The following is a 21,142-nucleotide window of genomic DNA, read 5'->3' on the forward strand; positions in this document are numbered from 1 at the left end:
GCTCAGAGCTCCCTGGCTCAGCTCACTCCAGCACCCGGATGGGCTCGTCCCTCTCCAAGGTGGTGGGGAGACACACCACCTCATTACACAAGGATGTATTCAAATTGGTATTAATAGGAGTTAGGAAAATGGCCCTGATTTTACTGAAATTAACCAAATACATACACTTGTTTAGAATCCTTGTCATTGCACATAATAAATGCATCTAACCACTACAGTTGTTGCCCACTCACCCTAAAAGAGTTACAATAGAAATGTGGTTCACAAGAATAAAGGGATTAGGAGTATAGAAAACTATACTGCTTATATATATAACAGCTGAACTTTCTGTGGAAAGTTGGACCAATTTAGGATGTAATGATTAAAAACAATCATTGGTATAACTTCTATTACAGTAGAAGATATAATCATTAACCTGTGCCTCAACTCTGCCATATTCTCTTAAGATGAAATCAACAGCATTGGCGTAAAGCATAAGCAACTGGGCTCTCTGCTAGCAGAGTGGTTGGTGAGGTGAAATTCATTTTCCTCCAACTCAACATTAGGCATAGAACTGTGTGCAGGTCCTTTGCAACTGCTAATCCATCATGTGGCCAGCCCCTTGGTGCTGATGCAGATCTAATGGTCCTAAATTCTTTGTGGATTTTTCTGCAGAGCTGGGGTGAGGACCGTTCATTCACCATATAGGGGGCATGCAGACACCCCTGCATGTCTGCTTCAGCATTGACTCTGGGTACAATCTCAGGAAGGAAGGGAAGTGTTAACTTGTGCTATAAGTATTGTACTGGCACTCCACACTAGAAGTGAATTTCACTTGTCTTTAGGGTGAAAGCCACCCCTATACAGAGGTCCTGCACAAGGTCTATGCATAAAGTGACCATATTTTGAAATAAAAAAAGAAACTTTTGTGGAGATATTTCTTAGGGTCACAAAATATTTCTACAAAAGGCAAAAATACACTTTAAAAAATTCTATGCCAATGTCACTGTTGTGATACTGGGCCTATAAATGTACCCTCATTGTGAGTTCTTCTGTAAAAAGTAAGTGTAAGTTCATAAGATGACACAATAACCTATATCAACAAAAGTTGATGGAATGGGGGAGGTATGAAAGGGAGACAGTTAGTCCAAACAAAAAGGCCTGCTGGTATAACTACTGTGTTAAGGTCATGTTTGATAGGCAAGAAAAGAGGGAACGAGAAATCAGTGAACCATAATTGGTGTGTTAGAAATTAGGCCTAATTGGTGGACAAAATAAAGAGGGGATAAGCTATTCTACCCACCACTCCCTTTGTGGGTCTTTAAAGAAAGATACTTTGGGGAGAAAAATTGTCTATAGGAGTGAGATTCACCATTATGGCTCCCACCCCCACCATCTTCTGGTGGAGCCCTGGGCAGCCTTCATCCTGAGTCTGAGAGAGATCCTGACCAGACCAGGCCAGAGAGAGGGAGCCAGCTGACATTGTCATCTCCGCTGGCTCCAAACATCACCTGGGATGAAACCAGATTGGACTTTAGCTACAACAGCTCATCTCAATTCACTTCTTCCCCCTAAAGGAGAGTTATTACCATCTTTGATGCCATCTAAGAGTCTGTCAGACAAAGGTTTTTTCCTTCTAAAAACTTTCTCCAACTAAAGGGAAAGGGAACAAAGGATGCTGTTAAAATGAAAGCTGTGTTTAATACTTTACATTGCAAATGCTTTAACTGTTTTTCCTTATCTTTAGGAAAGGTTAAAAGGATTTGTAATGGTGTGTTTGCCATGGTACAAAGCAAGCTGAGGTGTCTGTATATCACACCCGAAACCTTGTTTAACATTGTTTAATGTAGGACAGTGACTGGGTTATATTAACACCTTTAGCCCATTTATTCCATCTAAATTACTACTAGACAACTACTGCCAACTTTTGAAACCCCATTTCTCAGAGTGGAGGATTTCCCCCACACCAGTAACTTAGTGTCAGAAGGAACCATTGTGATTATCTGATCTCCTGCACATTGCAGGCCACAGAACCTCACCCACCCCTGTAATAGACCCATAACCTCTGGCTGAGTTACTGAAGTCCTCAAATCATGGTTTAAAGACTCCAAGTTACAGAGAATCCATTTTCACTAGTTTAAACCTGCAAGTGACCTGTGCCCCTGTCATAAATATAAAGGGAAGGGTAAAACCCTTTGAAATCCCTCCTGGCCAGGGGAAAGCTCCTCTCACCTGTAAAGGGTTAAGAATCATAGAATCATAGAATATCAGGGTTGGAAGGGACCCCAGAAGGTCATCTAGTCCAACCCCCTGCTCAAAGCAGGACCAATTCCCAGTTAAATCATCCCAGCCAGGGCTTTGTCAAGCCTGACCTTAAAAACCTCTAAGGAAGGAGATTCTACCACCTCCCTAGGTAACTCATTCCAGTGTTTCACCACCCTCTTAGTGAAAAAGTTTTTCCTAATATCCAATCTAAACCTCCCCCACTGCAACTTGAGACCATTACTCCTCGTTCTGTCATCTGCTACCATTGAGAACAGTCTAGAGCCATCCTCTTTGGAACCCCCTTTCAGGTAGTTGAAAGCAGCTATCAAATCCCCCCTCATTCTTCTCTTCTGCAGGCTAAACAATCCCAGCTCCCTCAGCCTCTCCTCATAAGTCATGTGTTCCAGTCCCCTAATCATTTTTGTTGCCCTTCGCTGGACTCTCTCCAATTTATCCACATCCTTCTTGAAGTGTGGGGCCCAAAACTGGACACAGTACTCCAGATGAGGCCTCACCAATGTCGAATAAGCTAAAGGTAACCTCGCTGGCACCTGACCAAAATGACCAATGAGGAGACAAGATACTTTCAAAAGCTGGGAGGAGGGAGAGAAACAAAGGGTCTGTGTCTGTCTATATGCTGGTCTTTACCGGGGATAGACCAGGAATGGAGTCTTAGAACTTTTAGTAAGTAATCTAGCTAGGTATGTGTTAGATTATGATTTCTTTAAATGGCTGAGAAAAGAATTGTGCTGAATAGAATAACTATTTCTGTCTGTGTATCTTTGTTGTAACTTAAGGTTTTGCCTAGAGGGGTTCTCTATGTTTTTGAATCTAATTACCCTGTAAGATATCTACCATCCTGATTTTACAGGGGGGATTTCTTTATTTCTATTTACTTCTGTTTTTTATTAAAAGTCTTCTTGTAAAAAACTGAATGCTTTTTCATTGTTCTCAGATCCAAGGGTTTGGGTCTGTGGTCACCTATGCAAATTGGTGAGGCTTTTTATCCAACATTTCCCAGGAAAGGGGGGGTGCAAGTGTTGGGAGGATTGTTCATTGTTCTTAAGATCCAAGGGTCTGGGTCTGTAGTCACCTAGGCAAATTGGTGAGGCTTTTTACCAAACCTTGACCAGGAAGTGGGGTGCAAGGTTTTGGGAAGTATTTTGGGGGGAAGGACGCGTCCAAACAGCTCTTCCCCAGTAACCAGTATTAGTTTGGTGGTGGTAGCGGCCAGTCCAAGGACAACGGGTGTAATATTTTGTACCTTGGGGAAGTTTTGACCTAAGCTGGTAAAGATAAGCTTAGGAGGTTTTTCATGCAGGTCCCCACATCTGTACCCTAGAGTTCAGAGTGGGGGAGGAACCTTGACAGCCCCATTCTGCAGAGGAAGACAAAAGAACTCCAGGGTCTCAGCCAATCTGACCCAGGGGAAAATTCCTTCCTGACCCCAAATACGGTGATCAGTTAGACCCTGAGCATGTGGGCAAGACCTGCCAGGCAGATATCTGGGAAAGAATGCTCTGTAGTAACTCAAAGCCCCCCGCATCTAGTGTCCAGTCTCCAGCCGTTGGGGATTTTTGCTGCTGGCAGTTGCCAAAGGGCCATATGCCATTGTAGACAGTCTCATCACACCATCCCCTCCATAAACTTATCAAGCTCAGGCCTACACTGCAAAATTAGGTCGATTTTATAGAAGTCAATTTTTAGAAACTGATTTTATACAGCCGATTGCGTATGTCCACACTAAGCGCATTAAGTGGGCGGAGTGCATCCTCATTACCGTGGCTAGCATCGACTTACAGAGCGGTGCACTGGGGGTAGCTATCCCACAGTTCCCGCAGTCTCCGCTGCCCATTGGAATTCTTGGGTTAAACTCCCAATGCTTGATGGGGCAGAAACATTGTCACAGGTGGTTTTGGGAACATGTCTTCAGGCCCCCCTCCCTCCATGAAAGCAACGGCAGACAATCGTTTTGCACCTTTTTTCCTGGGTTACCCGTGCAGATGCCATACCACGGCAAGCATGGAGCCCGCTCAGCTCACTGTCACCATACGTCTCCTGGGTGCTGCTGGCAGACGCTGTAGTGCATTGCTACACAGCAGCAGCTCCTTGCCTTCGCTGCAGACAGTGCAGTAGGGCTGATAGTCGTCGTACGTCTCCTGGGTGCTCCTGGCAGACCTCAGTGAGGTCGATCAGGGGTGCCTGGACAGACATGGCTATCCTCCTCTTAGAGCACCGAATGGGAGCCAGAGACTCCAGGTCATTCTTTTCTTTAAGTTTCTTCTCATGGAGATTCAGTCCTGCCTGGAATATCATGCGAGCTGGAGGCTTCTGCCTCATGCTGCTCTCCCAGCCGGTGACACCACGTGGTCCCACCTACCCCAGCCTACCCCTTGCTCCCATAGCTCATGAAGCCTGGACAGTAGTAAGGAGCAGTTCAACTATAGGCTGAGCAAGTGCAGAATGGTGGTAGAATATACCTTTGGACGTTTAAAAGCTCGCTGGCACTGTTTGCTGACTAGGTCAGATCTCAGCACAGCCAACATTCTCATTGTTATTGCTGCTTGCTGTGTGCTCCATAATATCTGTGAGAGTAAGGGGGAGAAGTTTATGGCGGGGTGGGAGGTTGAGGCAAATCACCTGGCGTCCAATTTTGGGCAGCCAGACATCATGGCGATTACAAGAGCACAGCAAGGGGTGCTGCACATCAGAGAGTCTTTGAAAACCAGTTTCATGACTGGCCAGGCTTCGGTGTGATAGTTGTGTGTGTTTCTCCTTGATGCAAACCCACCCCCTTTGTTGATTTTAATTCCCTGTAAGCCAATCACCTTTCGAAATAAAGTAACTATTTATTTCCGCTCTTTGAAATAAAGTAACTATTGTTTTGAAACCATGCATTCTTTCTTTCTTTATTAATTAATTAATTAATTAAAAAAAAAAAGAGATAGCGGACAAGGTAGCCCGGGTGGGGCGGGGGAGGAGAGAAGGACGAGGCCACATTGCTTATTGTAGTCACACTAAAAATCAAACTGTTTGAATGACAGCCTTCTGTTGCGTGGGCCATTCTCTGGAGTGGAGTGGCTGGGTGCCCGGAACCTCCCCCTGCTTTCTTGGGAGTCTGGGTGAGGAGGCTATGGAACGTGGGGAGGAGGGCAGGTGGTTATACAGTGGATGCAGCAGGGAGTCTGTGCTTTTGTTGGCTTTCCTGCAGCTCCAACAGATGCCTCATCATGTCTGTTTGCTCCCCCATTAGCCTCAGCATCGTGTCCTGTCTCCGCTCTTTGCGCTCGCTTAATTCTTTCCTGGCCTCTGCCACTGAATGCCTCCATGCATTAAGCTGTGCCCTATCAGTGCAGGAGGACTGCATGAGCTCAGAAAACATGCCATCGTAAGTGCGTTTTTTTTCGCCTTCTAATCTGTGATAACCTCAGGGACGGAGATGATAGGGGGAGCGTAGAAACATTCTATGCTTTACGATTCTGGGGGGACTGCATGGTCACCTGTGCTGCTGAATGCTGCTGAGTTTGCTATGCTGACCAAACAGGAAATGAAATTCAAAAGTTCCCGGGGCTTTTCCTGTGTACCTGGCTAGTGCATCGGAGTTCAAAGTGCTGTCCAGAGTGGCCACAATGGAGCACTCTGGAATAGCTCATGCAGGCCAATACCATTGATCTGCATCCACACTACCCCGAATTTGACCCCACAAGGTCGACTTTAGCACTACTCACCTTGTCGGGGAGGAGTACAGAAGTCGATTTTAAGAGCCCTTTAGGTTGATGGAATGGGGTTGGTTGTATGGATGCAGTCATTTTTAAATTGACCTAACGCGGCTAAATTCGACCTAACCCCGTAGTGTACACCAGGCCTCAGTCTTGAAGTTAGTTAGGTTTTTTGCCCCCAGTGCTCCACTTCGAAGGCTGTTCCAGAACTTCACTTCTCTGATGGCTAGGAAACTTTGCCTAATTTTGAGCCTAAACTTGTTAATGGCCAATTTATATCAATTTGTTCTTGTGTCCACATTGATGCTTATCTTAAATAACTCCTTTCCCTCCCTGGTGCTTATCCCTCTGATGTATTTATAGAGAGCAATTCTCAGCCTTCTTTTGGTTAGGCTAAAAAACCCAAGCTCCTTGAGTCATCTCTCATAAGGTAGGTTTTCCATTCCTTGAATCATCCTAGTAGACCTTCTCTATACTTGTTCCAGTTTGAATTTGTCTTTCTTAAACATGGGAGACCAGAATTGCACACAGTATTCCAGATGAAGTCTCACCAGTGCCTTGTATAATAGTACTGTCTCTATTCCCTGTCTCTACTGGAAATACCTTTCCTGATACATCCTAGGATTGCACTAGCCTTTTGTATGGCCGCATCGCATTGAGGGCTCATAGTCATCCTGTGATCAACCAGTGCACCCAGGTCTTTCACCTCCTCTGTCACTTCCAATTGATTCGTTCCCAGCTTATAGCAAAAATTCTTTTTGTTAGTCCCTAAATGCATGACCTTGCACTTTGCACTATTAAATTTCATCCCATTTCTATTACTCCAGTTTACAAGCTCATCCAGGTCTTCTTGTGTGACTTTCCAGTCCTTCTCCATATTGGCAATACCTCCCAACTTTGTGTCATCTGCAAATTTTATTAACATGCTCCCACTTTTTGTGCCAAGTCAGTAATAAAAATGTTAAATAAGATTGGTCCTAAGACTGATCCCTGAGGAACTCCACTAGTAACCTCTCTCCAGCCTGACAGTCACCTTTCAGTATGACCTGTTGTAGTCGACCTTTTAACCAGTTCCTTATCCACTTTTCAATTATCATATTAATCCCCATCTTCTCCAATTTAGCTAATAACTTCCCATGTGGAACTGTATCAAATGCCTTACTGAAATCCAAGTAGATTAGATCTACTGCATTTCCTTTGTCTAAAAATTCAGTTATCTTCTTAAAGAAGGAGATCAGGTTGATCTGGCATAATCTACCTTTTATAAAACCATGTTATATTTTATCCCAATTACTGTTCACGTCTGTGTCCTTAACTACTTTCTCTTTCAAAGTTTGCGCCAAGACCTTGCATACAGTTGAGGTTAGACTAATAGGCCTATAGGTTCCTGGATCACTTTTTTCCCTTTCTTAAAAATATGAACTATATTAGCAATTCTCCAGTCAGAGGGTATGATGCTTGAGATTACAGATTTGTTAAAATCCTTGCTATTGAGCTTGCAATTTCATGTGCCAGTTCCTTTAATATTCTTGGATGGAGATTATCTGAGCCCCCACATTTAGTCCCATTAAACTTTTCGAGTTTGGTTTCCACGTTGGATATGGTAATTTGTATTTCCATTTCCTCATTGCCATTTGCCACTCTGCCACTACCCCTAAACTCTTCATTGGCCTCATGAAAAACTTCGGAAAAGTATTGTTTAGGTGTTGGGCCATGCCTACATTATCTTTAATTTCCACCCCAACTTCAGTGCTTAGAGGTGCCACTTCTTCTTTCCTTGTTTTCTTCTTATTTATATGGCTATAGAACCTTTTACTTTTCGTTTTAATTCCCTTTGCAAGGTCCAGCTCTGCTTGGCTTTTGGCCTTTCTCACTTTTCCCCTGCACTTTCTGACCTCCAAGAGGTAGTTTTCCTTGCTGATTCCTCCCATCTACCATGCTTGTAGGCTTTCTGCTTTTTCTTAATCAGTATTTCATGCTAAACTCACTCATTTAAGTGTTAACAATACCTCTTGAACAAACATTTAAATAAAAACAACTAGTGGTTTGATAGATGAAATGAAAGAGTAGGACACTCTGGGTGTCCTGAAAAAGTTCCTGGGCTTGAATGGGACTTAATTGGCTTGAATGGTGCATAGGCCTTTTTCTGGCCTTCTGCATAAGGGTAAAAGAATTCCTACCCACTATGCTTAAGTAATGTTATTATTTGTATTGCCATAGCACCTAGGAGCCCCAGTAATCGACCAGGACCCCCCTGTGCTAGGTCCTGTATAAACATAGAACAAAACAATGGTGTGCTACTAACTATTCTGTTTGTCTATAATAAAAAACTAGTAACTAAAAAACCAGGGATTCCAAGATAAGGTGACTTTGGTCCTTCTGCGATCTCAAAACAAGCCAGCCTCAGTATCTTCTTTTAGGTTCTGGGTAGTTTTTCTTTAACAGTTTGCAATGGGGAAACTAAAGGCTTTTGGAATGCAAGTAGCAGAAATTTGGTGGGTTTTTTTGTTTTTTTTTAAAATAAGACTGGCTAGGTAAGAGCCATGGTATCAGGTCCCTTGGGGTGTGTGCCTCAGACTTCAGTAGCATGAGCAATAAACTAGCTAATTGGTGTGTTGGTTCTCATCCAATAATAATGTATTTCCTCAGAGCAACTTCAAAGCCTAATCCTAGAATTAACTCCCCTGTTCCTCCCTGGGATTCTAATTTAGTTTTGAACGCTCAAATGGATCCTCTGTTGGAATATTTCAGTCAGTTTTCTGACCTAAGGGCAGCATTCCTGGTTGCTGTATATCCTGCGAGGAGAATAGGTGACATACAGGCACTTTTATGAGGAGACTCCTGTTTAGCCTTCCATCAGGATACAGTGGTCATCAAAGCTGTATCTCACTTCTTACTGAAAGCACTTTAATTTAAACCATGAAATCATCCCACCTCGTCAAGATGTCCCACCCACCCCCCAAGTGAGGAGAAGAAAGGGTGCCATAGCCTAGATATGGAGAGAGCTGATAAGGCTTTCATCAAACGGAAACTTGGTTTTAGAAAATTAGATCATTTGTTTGTCCTGTTAGAGCGGAACAAAAAGGGAATTACTGTCTGCCTGCAGGATTAGTTTCCTGCCAGTTGAAGGAGTGCATTGAGGAAGTTTACCTTGTTAAGATTAAAGTGGTGCCGTCCAGGACTGGGACAAAATCACACTCCACTAGGGTGATCTTTGCAACCTCTACTGAGAGAAGAGATGCTTCTCTTTTGGAGCTGAGTAAGGCAATCTGTTTCGACCATAGAAACCTTAGGTTTTAGTTATGACAATTTTTGGTTAACTAAATCACAGAGAAGTTTTAATTTTTAAGCTGTTGGTATCCTCTTAGGAGGTACCACTATGAAAAGAAAAGATCATTGTAATGCTCCCAATGGAGAGCATGAGTACCAACATCAGGGCAGACTGTTAAAAACATGGCACAAACGCCTAGTTGGTTGCGAGTTCTAAACTTAGATTCCACCAACCAACTGTGCCAAGTGCAAACTCCTCAGGCCAGTTAACAGCCTTAACACAGAGTCACAGACAGTCCCGTTGGGTACTGCAGCCTGTCTTGCCATGCACGTGAGCGCATCTCTGTGATAGATGGCCCCTTACACCAAGAATCACAGCAACATTCAGGTTACGCTTGATCCCAAAGGACCAATCACTTAGCCCAGGTCAATTGTGCTTTAGGTCTTGCAACAAAGACAATGCTGGTAACCAATCCTATAGTAAACTGTATTAAGACTAATTAAATAGGAAAAGAAAATTAGAAAGTTATTTACAAGGTTAATACAAGCAAATGTAGTCACATGAATGAGTTACAATCTTATGTTTCAAAAGGTAATATATGCTTCTATAATCAGCAAGCTTTATTTGTTCTTTAGGGATAACCCAGGCTAAACAGTTGGGGCTCTCTTGGGATTTATGCCTAGAAATACCTTGCAACCTCCCCACCCCCAATCCAAGTAGCCTAGAGATTCCTTATTCCTTTTGTTTGGGGGTTTTATCCCCCTCCTGCCATGTGCTCTGTCAGTGTTCAACTGAGACATGGGGACCTTGGCATGAGCTGGTGCCTAGTCTGCCAGCATCACAACCATATGCCTCAGTTTTACCTAACAATCATGGTTCTTCATATTATGTCTTAATGTCCAGGATCCTCTTTTGGGACTCATGGTTTTTCATTTCATCAATCAAAAATTTTTGTAAATAGCTCCAGCATTTTTGATCAGGACATAGTAGGTTAAATCTACATTGTAGCATAGATGCTTCCTACAGCGATGGAAGGGGGTTTTCCATCGACGGAGATAATCCACCATCCTGATTGGCAATAACTAGGTTGACGAAAGAATTCTGTTTACACTAGGGGTTAGGTTGGCTTAACAATGGTGTTCAGAGACTTCAATTTTTCACACCCCTGCATGCTGATGCTATGTCAACCTAACTTTTAAGTGTAGACCAGGCTGTATTGCTACACTGAAAAGGATTTGCTTTGTGTTTACCAGGAACATACAGTGTCATGGGACAAGAATTTAGTGTGATGCTCACGGTCTCGAGCAAAGAGAAAAGTCAAAGGAATATAGACTCTATCAATGTTGTTCTTTCTCTCAAAGTGAATTTTAACTACACTTAATCATTCTTTCATGAGAAACTCATTCAGAACATTACATTACTAGAAAAAATCCTCCACCCTAAGAAATAAGTAGGTGTCACTGTTGAGTCAGAGTCTGGTAGTAGTGACAACAGCACACAGCTAAAAAAAGCTTTTGTTTATTATTATTAATAATAATTAATAATTTGTATTACTGTAGTGCCTTGATGCCCTACTCATGGACTAGGACACCATTGTATTAGGCACTACAGGCTAGTGGGCTTCTCTGTCGTGGGACAATAGATGGGTCATATAACCTCATTCTGTTCCCCTCACCTTGCTTCTGAGTACATAATCTACTTTTGCATGGTTATGCAAGTGATGGTCAGCCCCTAGGGACATGTCACTGACATTTACTTTGGCTGGTTAGGGAAGATTCACAATTCTCTCACCTTTAGGAATACAGGAATTTTTGAAAAGCTGTCATCAAGGTCATTTTCCCCAGACAGACATATTCATATTAGGGAGATGGGGAGGTTGTGATGCCAACTGTGAGTCACAGGGACCCAACCTATGCTTTGTTTTCCTGGCTCATGAAGCCATACACCTGGCATCTGGACAGCAGCAAGGAGAGATGTAACTATTGCCTGAGCGGATACAAAATGACCATGGAGTATGCATCTGACATATTAAAAGGACCCTGGAGAGATCCTGTGACTGGGCAGGATCTCAGTAAGCCAAATATTTCTGTTATTGCTGCATGTTGCATTTTACATCATATTTGCAAGGCCAAGAGGGAAATGTTTCCAGCAGGGTGGAGAGGGAAAGTGAAAAGACTGTCTGCTGACTGAGCATCCTGACACAGGGCAATTGCTAGAGCTCATCAAGGCACTGTATGGCCGAGGGATGTCATACGAGCGCACTTCAGCAGTTTCCCGTAGCCTAATAGTGTACTGATTTGTGTTAGTTTGTGTGAATATAGAGTACATGACCAGGCTATGAAATGTTATGAACTTTAATGACTCTTAAAAGGGTGTAAGTGGTTCCATTTACTGCTGTTGCACCTTCTTGCATTCCCCGCCTCAATCTACAAGGTGTGGCAGCTAGCCCGGAGCAGGGTGGCCCATGACATAAGGTTGGTGGACAGTCTTTAAATGGTTAAATAATAACCAGCTCGGAATCTGGCTGTCCACACCTTGAAACAAACAGGCCAATGTAAAAGGCAAGCGGTTGGTTGCAGCCCTTTAAGGCTGGGACATGACCGGGCCCTGGGGTTCTGGGAAAGCACTGAGGAGCTCCTCCTCTGTCCCAGTTTCACCCAGCACTACCCTCAGAAGAGCTTCTTAACTGGTCTGCTGGCTCTCTGTTGGTGCGTGTCAGTTCCTGGGCCTTCTTGGCCTTCAGAAGATGAAATCCCTCTGGTAGCCCAGCCGAGTGGGTTTTCCTTAAGCAGAGGGTGTCAGAGCCTTGTGAAAAGGGTCGGATGGCCTGATAGACCTTGCCACAGAGGGGTAATTGATTAAGGGGGTTTACCTCTGTGTATTGTAAGATCAAGAAAATAAATCATGTTTTTCACAAAATAGAATTTTGTTGTGCTGTAATAAACAACACACTGCAGTACTAAAAAGGCAATGGCGAGGTGCTGGCTGCTCTGGGCTGTGTCAGTGTACATGTACTCAGAGTAGTTCTCATTATTGTCCACTGGGATTAAGCAGAAGGGATGTTGCAAGGCATGCGGGTGTGCTTGTTGTCAGAGGAGCTGCCTGGTGTCTTGGTTCACATCGCAGTGCTCCTATCAATCCTTCTGCCTTTCCTCCAGCATGTGTTCCCTTCATTCCCTGGGCTCACAGGCCCGAGACTCAGAATTCTGTGCATCCTTGTTCCTCATTATCATGATTAGCCTTAACTAGGTGTGGCAGGATAGCCCTCACGGACACCCCCGCGGAGGTCACTGATTAACGATGGCTCTCTGTCTGGTTGTCTGAGCGTAGGCTTTAGTGGACATCAAAAGATAAGGGTCACACTCACAACAGCACACACCATGGTGAGTAGATGGGGGTACTTTTCAAACCCTCTAGTCACGAGTTTGGGGACTGGGTGTGGGGCTCCTTGGAAGGTGAAGGGATACTGTACTAAAACTGTTACACTTGACAGACAGTGGTGATCAGGGGTGTCATTTCAGAAAAAATTCAGGAGGGGGGCGTTAAAGTTGTGCCATTATTTAATACATTATATGTGGTTGTATTATATCCCGCAAAGTCTTTTTTTTGGAGGAGGGAATGAAGGGAAGGAAAAATGGAAGACATAATGGAGCATATGGACCAGAGGTCCCCAAACTGTGGGGTGTGCCCCTCTAGGGGGGCGCAGAAGAATGTTCTGGGGGGCATGGCAGGGCCTGGTCCAGCCCGCATGGAGGCCGGGAGGGAGCGCCACCCAGCCCTGCTCCGCCCCCAGCTCTGCTCTGGCCCTGCCCCCAGCCTCAGCCCCTAACTGGAGCGCGGGTGTGGCTCCACGCCCGTCCCTGGCCCCAGCCCCGTCCCTGCCCACAGCACCATTCCAGGGGGGCTGGGACAATTTATGTAGTGGAGGTGCTGAGAGTCATTGAACCAAATTGTAAACCCTGTATGTGATGGAAACCACTTCAAGCCTATTGCACCCCCTGCATCTCTAGTTCCAACACCTATGCTCCATTCCCAGACCCACCCCCAGCTGTGGCTCCCGCCTCGTCTCCCTTACCCCGTCCATGTTCCCCTCCTGGGAGCTGTGGCCCCACTGCTGGCCCTGGCCCTGGCTCGGGGGAGGGGGAGGGCAGGGGAGCAGGGGCTGGCACGCAGACAGGGTAAAGGGGGGGGCGAGAACCTGAAAAGTTTGGGGACCACTGATATAGACCTCTGAAAAATCTGGGAGAGGCAAGTATTTCCTAAGGAGCAGATGCCCTTGGTGGTGATCTTAGTGCACATATCGCTCATCATGAGCATGCCAAAGGCCCAGAGAAGGCAGCAGCTTGAGGTGGTTTGCAGTCACCCAGGCCCATATGCTGGTGTCCTCTTCACAACAGTGGTGCCCCTGGAGCTCAGTGCAGAGTGGTATGGGAAGTAAATTAATTCCAGTGGGAGAAACAAGGCTTCTCTTCCTGGATATGTACAGGCAATAATCAAACGGTACTTGCTTTGAAAAATTCAGCAAAATTGTGCCAGAGGGCAAAAAGGATGTCTGGGCCAAGAAGAACCAGAAACTCTTCAAGCAAAGAAGAGTTGTTGTTGCTGGCTAGTTCTGTGAACCAGTCCAAGCCCCGTCCCCCAAGCCAGTAACAGTTTCTGCCTTTTTTCTGAATAGAAGCCTAGAATGCAGATGATTTGTTTTGTACTTGGACCTTCAGACTTCAGAATCAAAATATTGTGTGTTGGACCAGAAAATCTGCACCCAGTAGGTTTACAGTGGTTTATCTGCAAAAGCATATAGTCTGAATGCCCAGTTGCTGGATTGTTTGCGAGCATTTTTGGATGTATTTCATTTGAATGTCAGTGCTCAGGTATTGGTTTGTGGTTTTGAATGCACAGAATTACAGTGGTATTGTTTTTATTTTACTAGATTTTTTTTTCTGCCAACAAACATTTTTCCCTTGACTGCATCAAAGGCTCCTGCTAAAGTATGTATTTGGGAATGCTTTTTGGTTGTTTAAAGTATTCTAGCTGTTATTTTTTGCCAAGTACTGTCAGTGCATGCTCTTAAACTGGCCACTTTAAAACAGAATTTCTTTGTTCCCTGCCGTCACGTGGTCGGCTGCCATTTTGAGAAGGGGAGGAGATGTGCAGTGTCAGGAGCTGTGAAGAAAATTTCAAGAAGGCATAAATTAATGGGGGAAGTAAATTACATCCGCCTGAGTTCCCTTCCCGTTGCTCAGCGGGTTCTGTCTCTGGGTTTGGCTGGATCTGGAAAAGCTCCTGGCTATCCGTGGGCTCTTGTCCTCCACATCACCCTTCTCTGAGCTTGTTGTCAGTGTGCAGTTCTGGGAGCCTCTCCTCTGGGTGTTACGAGGTGTTCTCTGTCACTTGCAGGATATGTTATTGGCCCTTTTCGTCTTCTGGTATGCCTGCTGCAGCTCCTCCTGCCAGGGAATTGGAACTCATCCCTGTCACACCCCAGTTTCCATGTCTCCTTTGAAACATCCAAATAAACATCTTTAGTCCTCTGAGATTTCCACAGCTGGGGTTGCACTTCTCCTTCCTGCCACAGCCTGACGAAATCCAGGACTTCTTTCCTGGACCAGGGAGCAGTGCTTGGTTTAGTGAGATTTTTAGTAGGGTTGCACAAAACCAAACACCCTAGCCCCGCCCCTTCCTCGAGACCCTGCCCCTTTCCCCGCCCCTTCTGTGAGGCCCTGCCCCCTGCTCACTACATTCCCCCTCTCTCGGTGGCTCACTCTCCCCCACCCTCACTCACTTTCACTGGGCTGGGGCAGGGGGTTGGGATGCTGGGGGGCTGAGGGCTCCAGCTGGGGGTGCAGGCTCTGGGGTGGGGCTGGGGATGAGGGGTTTAAGGTGCAGGAGGGGGCTCCAGCCTGGGAGGTGGGGCAGAGGGGTTCAGGGTGTGGGAAGGTGCTCTGGGCTGGGGCAGGGGATTGGGATGCTGGGGGGTGAGGGCTCTGTCTGGGGGTGCAGGCTCTGGGGTGGGGCTGGGGATGAGGGGTTTACAGTGCAGGAGGGGTCTCTGGGCTTGGGGGGCTCAGGGTGGGACAGGAGGTTGGGGCTCGGGGTTGGGGCACAGGCTTGCCTCCGGCAGCTCCCAGTCAGCAGCGCAGTGGGGGTCTTAGGCAGGCTTCCTACCTGTCCTGACTCTGCGCTGCACCCCAGAAGTGGCCAGCAGATCTGGCTCCTGGGTGGAGGTGCAGCAGGCGGCTCTGTATGCTGCTCTCGCCCTCAGGGACTGGCCCTGCAGCTCCCATTGGCTGTGGATCCCAGCCAATGGGAGTGCAGAGCCAGGGCTTGGGGCGGGGGCAGCGCATGGAGCCCTGTGGCCCTCCCCCTGCCTAGGAGCTGGACCTGCTAGCTGCTTCCAGGGTGCAGTATGGAGCTAGGACAGGTAGGGACTAGCCTTCCTTAGCCCCACAGCACTGCCGACCAGGCTTTTAATGGCCCGGTCAGTGGTGCTGACCGGAGCCGCCAGGGACCCTTTTGAACCGGGTGTTCCGGTCGAAAAACAGACACCTGGTCACCCTAAGTTCTAGACATACTTTTACGTGAAGCCATAGCTGTGGCCCACAAAGATGGGCTAGCAGGAAGACAAGCATTTCCAAAACATGCTGTGGATTTTAAAGGACTTCAAGCCACAGTGACCCCAGGCAGAACAGTTCAAAAATTTGACCAGAGTGGTCACTGCCACAGAGACAGTGGCATTGTGGGATTGTTGCTGGAGGACTGTTTGTACAATACAGGTAATGCAGCACCCATACAGATATTGTACTAGTGGAAAAGGGCTGGTAGAGTGCTTATGTCACTTGGGGAGGTGGTATAACCTGACCGGCAGAAGCTCAGGGTTTTGTGGGCTCAACTCAAAATTGAGTGTAAACTCATGCAGCCTCTGTATTGATAGTAGGCAAGTTTTAGCAGTAAAACTTGTGAAGACCAGGTCTAAGTGTAAAACAAGATGGATACATACGGACCAGGAAGTACATGAAACAATATTGATCGGCATGACGGGTCGTGGATTTAGCTCCTTACCAGCCTAACTGTTAAGTTTTTTTGTAGACATCACTGAAAAGGAGTGTCAAAGAGGGTTTTGAAGGAGGCTAATGAGTTAACTTTGTGGCTGTTTATGGGGAGCGCCTCCTAAGTGTGAGGGGCAGCATGGGGAAAAAGTGGCATGAAGTGGCTTGTTTGAAAATTTAACAAGTGAGCGACAGAGGCTGGTATCATGGGCCAGTCAGCAGTGGGAGTTGACATTCTGACAGGGAAGGAGGGATGATAGTTTGGGTGGGGATAGGCCATGAAGGGCCATAAGAATGAAGACAAGTAGTGTATGTTTGATGTAATAAAGAAGAGGGAGCTGGGGTGGGGGGGGGTGTGCAAAGAGAAGGGTGCATTGGTCCAAGTGATGGCCTAGGAAAATGATCATTGCTACAGCATTCTGAATGGATATGAATGGGGCAAGATGGCATTTGTCAAGATTGGAGAAAAGGATGTTGCAGTAATTGAGACTGGAGAAGATGAGAGTCTGGAGGAGTTTTAGCTGTGTGGATAGGTAGGGAAAGCTGTCTTGGAGATGTTATGTAGAAAGAATTGGCAAGATTTAGACATAGACTGGATGTGAGGACCTAGAGAGAGGTCTGAGTTGAAGGTGGGGCCCTGTTTATGAGCCTGAGTGAAAAGGAGGATGGTGGTGTTGTTCACAGTGACTAAGATAGGAGGTATCCTCTGCATATCTATTTCACAACCCTAAAAAATGTTGCCACAAAAGGTTCTGGTGTTTAATTTTCAAAGTATGGTCACCTTATATAAAGTCCCATCCACTGCAAGAGACCAGGTAAAGTTAATTTCTCACCTAATAATTCAGTTTCTCCAAGGCAGCTTTCAGCAGCCCAGACATCTCACTCAGTTTGGTACATTTCTGTGAACCACATGGTCTTGGTGGTGTGGTGAGCTAATGGCATCATGATTATGTATTCAGCCTTGGTGTCATTGGGGATGGGAGAGAGGATGCACAAGGAGGCTCTGGGCAGAAGCAATTTTGTTATCCAAGTAGGTTCTGAACTCCCCAGGATTTCTAATATATTTTTCCATTAAGGTTTATGAGGATTAAAGCATGACCCTTTCCCCATTGCTACAGGCCCATTGTCTCCAGGAGGATGTTATAGTGGAACTGGCCTCTGATGCCAGGAAGCTAGGGATGTGATTAACTTTTGCACATGTTACCATAGGCAGGACAGGATTGATATGGCCCTAAATTTTGTTCTAAATATGGATTCCTAAAAAAAACCCCCAAAACCACCTTCCTGTGTTATGAATAATCCCTTTGAATGCTTTTGAACAAAAGAAACTTTTAAAATAATTATTTTATTTTTCATCATTGATACTTTTATTTTTATACAGTTCATTCATCTTGGCCAATGAAACAAAAGTGGTCAATGTCACTTTATTTCTCATGCTCTGGCACAATGCTTCTGTGGTTGGGTTTTCATATAAGTTCATTATTTTTTTTAAAATTACAGGTCAAGCTTTTCAAACATCACAAGTGCTTCTGGGTGCCTCAATTTGTGGGTGCCCAACTTGAGTCACCTTAGAGGGCCTGATTTTTCAGAAAGTGTTGAGTACCTGCCCTCTGAAAAGCAGGCCTCTTTAAGATGGCTCAAACTAGCCACCCAAAATCACTAGTTGTTTTGATATCAACTAGTGATATCTCTTGGCCTTAATGATTTAGTTAAGTAACAGAGAGAATTTTTTTTGAAAAGGGGGGCAGGGGGTTATATTAGAAATTACAACAAAATGGAATTTCCAATTTTCTTCTGCTGGGCTAATTAACCCCACACATGAGTTAATACTCATAGAATTCTTATCATAGTACCAACACAGAGGAAATGGAAAAGTCATCTGTATCTCAGGGAGCTTTAGTGCACTTTGGGATGACCTAAAAGGAGGGTATCTCATTTTTGACATGGGATTTGTACTGTAGAAATTGATGGGTTTAGCTTGTGACTAAGTAGCAATGGGATTATTTGTCAACTCCAAGATCACTGGGAAACAAAGTGCAGCGATGATGGGGATCAAACTATGCTGAAATGTAAGGACAAAAACTGTGAGATAGGCAGTAGACCAGTGGTCTATTCCTATCTCTAAGAGTGGCCATTGCCAGAGGAAGGTGTAAAACTCCCATACTGCATCTAATCATGCAGTATTAAACTATGGGGAGAACACCACTGACCTGAGCTAGTGAGCTACTTATGCCTTGAATCCTGAGGACTGATAACTTTATCCTGCCTAGTATCATTGCCGATGTTATTCTGATCCATATAACCCTTTTCTGGGACATTTACAAAACTATTTTCCTTAACCAACCATTCTGTGTCCCTGGTTACATGGGCAAATTATATGTTGCATAAAAAGCATTTCATTGTAGCCCTTTGCCGTTCAGTTTCACTGCATGCCTTCTTTTGTAAAAGAATAAATAAAGAGCAGCCAACTGCTCTTATTCTTTTATTTCACTATTGCCTCTTATTTTCCTTTCCATACTGTATTATCCCAGGGCCAAATCCTCCCTGCGTGTCTCATGCTACTAATCCCAGTGAATTGGATGGATTATTTGCATGAATAAAATTAGCAGGATTTGTACCCTAATCTATCTAATAACCCCTTTCTTTCCTCCAATCATTTTCATTGACTTGCTCTGGACCTCTCCTGAGGTGCCTTCAGACACTGGCCAAGCCTAGAATGACCTCCTTTTACTGGAATTAGACTTAAAAGTGAACTGGCATGATATCTTTCTTTTCTTTGTACACACAGAAATGCTAGGAAACCGACACCCGCTCCTATCACCAACTTCCACACATGTAAGTTTGTTTTTAAAGCTCCTGAGGGTCAAACTTGAATGCCTAGTGATCCATCATGCACAAAGATATTAGATAAAGGTTCATTGACAACCGTTGATCCAAACGGGCTCATGGTATATGCGTATGAAGTCTAAACAGCTGCCTGATGAATCTGCTTATGGTTGACAAGCCCAATTAGAGAGCAATGCAGCTTGTTACAAATTTCACAGATCCATGTGTTGTCTGAGTTAGAATCCAAGATTACAACATGCTGCTTTTCTTCTTTCTCACTTTGCTTCCATCCTCTGGATCAAAGCCACTTCATGCTGAGTTGCACCCAGTGCTACATATTCCCTCCAAATTGGACGGGATTCTCCCAGCTTTCTACGTTGATGTTGAATGACTTCATGTCATTTTTGCATGTTTTGATACTGTCATAAAGGGCGATCCCTCTTCCTAGTGCCATCCTGAATCTCGCTATATAAAATATTTTTGGGGAGACGGTCTCCTCCCATTCTCTGACATGACCGAGCCATTGCAATCTCCTCTTCTTGACAGTGGTTTCTAAAAGTGTTTCAATGCGCTCCAGCTCCAGCACAGAATCTTATGCAGGCATCTCATATGGAAACTATTCAGTCTCCTGATGTGCCTAGCATATGTAGTCCATGTTTTTGAACCATAATGAAGGGACAACAGCACACTAGTCTTGTAGATTTGCATCTTCACCTACACTCCACTACACGTACACAGTAGTGGTAACCGTACATATAAATTGGACATACAATTGCACACACAAGGCATGCAGGATACTAAAAAAAACTCAGGCCCCAAATGGCTCTGCAGTGTGTGCCTGCTGCTACTGTGATGTGTGCATTACAAAATGCCACCCACCCACCCACACCTACACAAACAATTAGACAAAAATCACAGCTCTAGAGCAATACTGAAGCTCCTGGAGATTTTTGCATGTGGCTCAGATACAATGTTTTCATAGGTCCTTTATCACCGAGAAACATCAGGAGCATTGTAGTGTGTATACCTGCACTGTTTAGTGGCAAAAGCTGCCTTTTGTGTAGTGCAAACAAGGCCTTGGGCTCTTTCACAGCATGGATTCAGAGAGGATCCTTGCGGGAGGTGGGTGCCACCCCAAATGGCTCAGTTGAAATCCAACTCCCGCTGTCACATTGGGCACTGTGCTCCTGTGCCTGGCTAGTGGGGCCTGGTGGACGGCTTCCCGCTCTCGCCCCACCCCGGCTCAGCAGGGAGCGTGGTTGCCGGGGCCAGGGGTTTGGTTTGTAAAGAATTGCACATGTAGACAATACCCACTTTACCGCCCGAGGGCCAATAGCCCTGGGAAAGAACGCGGGGGCTGGGCCACTGGCCCGTGAGCCCCCAGAGAAGCACCCAAGACAATAACGTTACATGTGTCTTGTCCCAGCAGGGCCTCACTGAATCCGCATCTGTTCCTTAGCCAGAGGCATTGACACGGCCCAGCCTCAGGGGCTGGTGAGCAGGAGGAGGCACGGGGCTCTGGTGGGGTGGTCCCGGGTGCTCCAAGTGGCAGAGTCCAGTTGTCCCAAAGACGCCAGGCAGTCTAGTTCCAAACACTTGCCAGGGCAGGGCAGGCTTCCTGTTCCCCACACAGGTGGGGGTGTGGGTTAGAAGCAGGCCCGGGCTTTCGGAGGGGGCAAGGACGTGCTCCAGATCTAGGGGTGCCACATAGGATCCAGCCTGCCTTGCCTCTCCCTGCTCTCCTTCGCCTTGGGCTGGGGAGCTGCCAGACTAGACCTGCTGCCTAGGCCTGTCCCCAGCCAGGCCCCCAGGCCCGACATCTCTCTCCGCCATCCGGACAGCTTGTCCCAAGAGTCTCAGCTAAAAAGCTGCCCGAGGGGGGGGTTAAATACCGGACTGTTTAAACTTTAATGTTAATCAGCTGGGGAGCCCCCCAAGCTGTGGACTGCCCCGGGAAATGGGCGTGTGCTCACAGAGCGCCCCAGGGGATGGGGACGCTGCAAACCGGCTGCCAAGTGAAATTGTGTTTTCCTTTC

The sequence above is a fragment of the Lepidochelys kempii genome, chromosome 1, assembly GCF_965140265.1.
Source record: "Lepidochelys kempii isolate rLepKem1 chromosome 1, rLepKem1.hap2, whole genome shotgun sequence".
Taxonomy (NCBI): Eukaryota; Metazoa; Chordata; order Testudines; family Cheloniidae; genus Lepidochelys; species Lepidochelys kempii.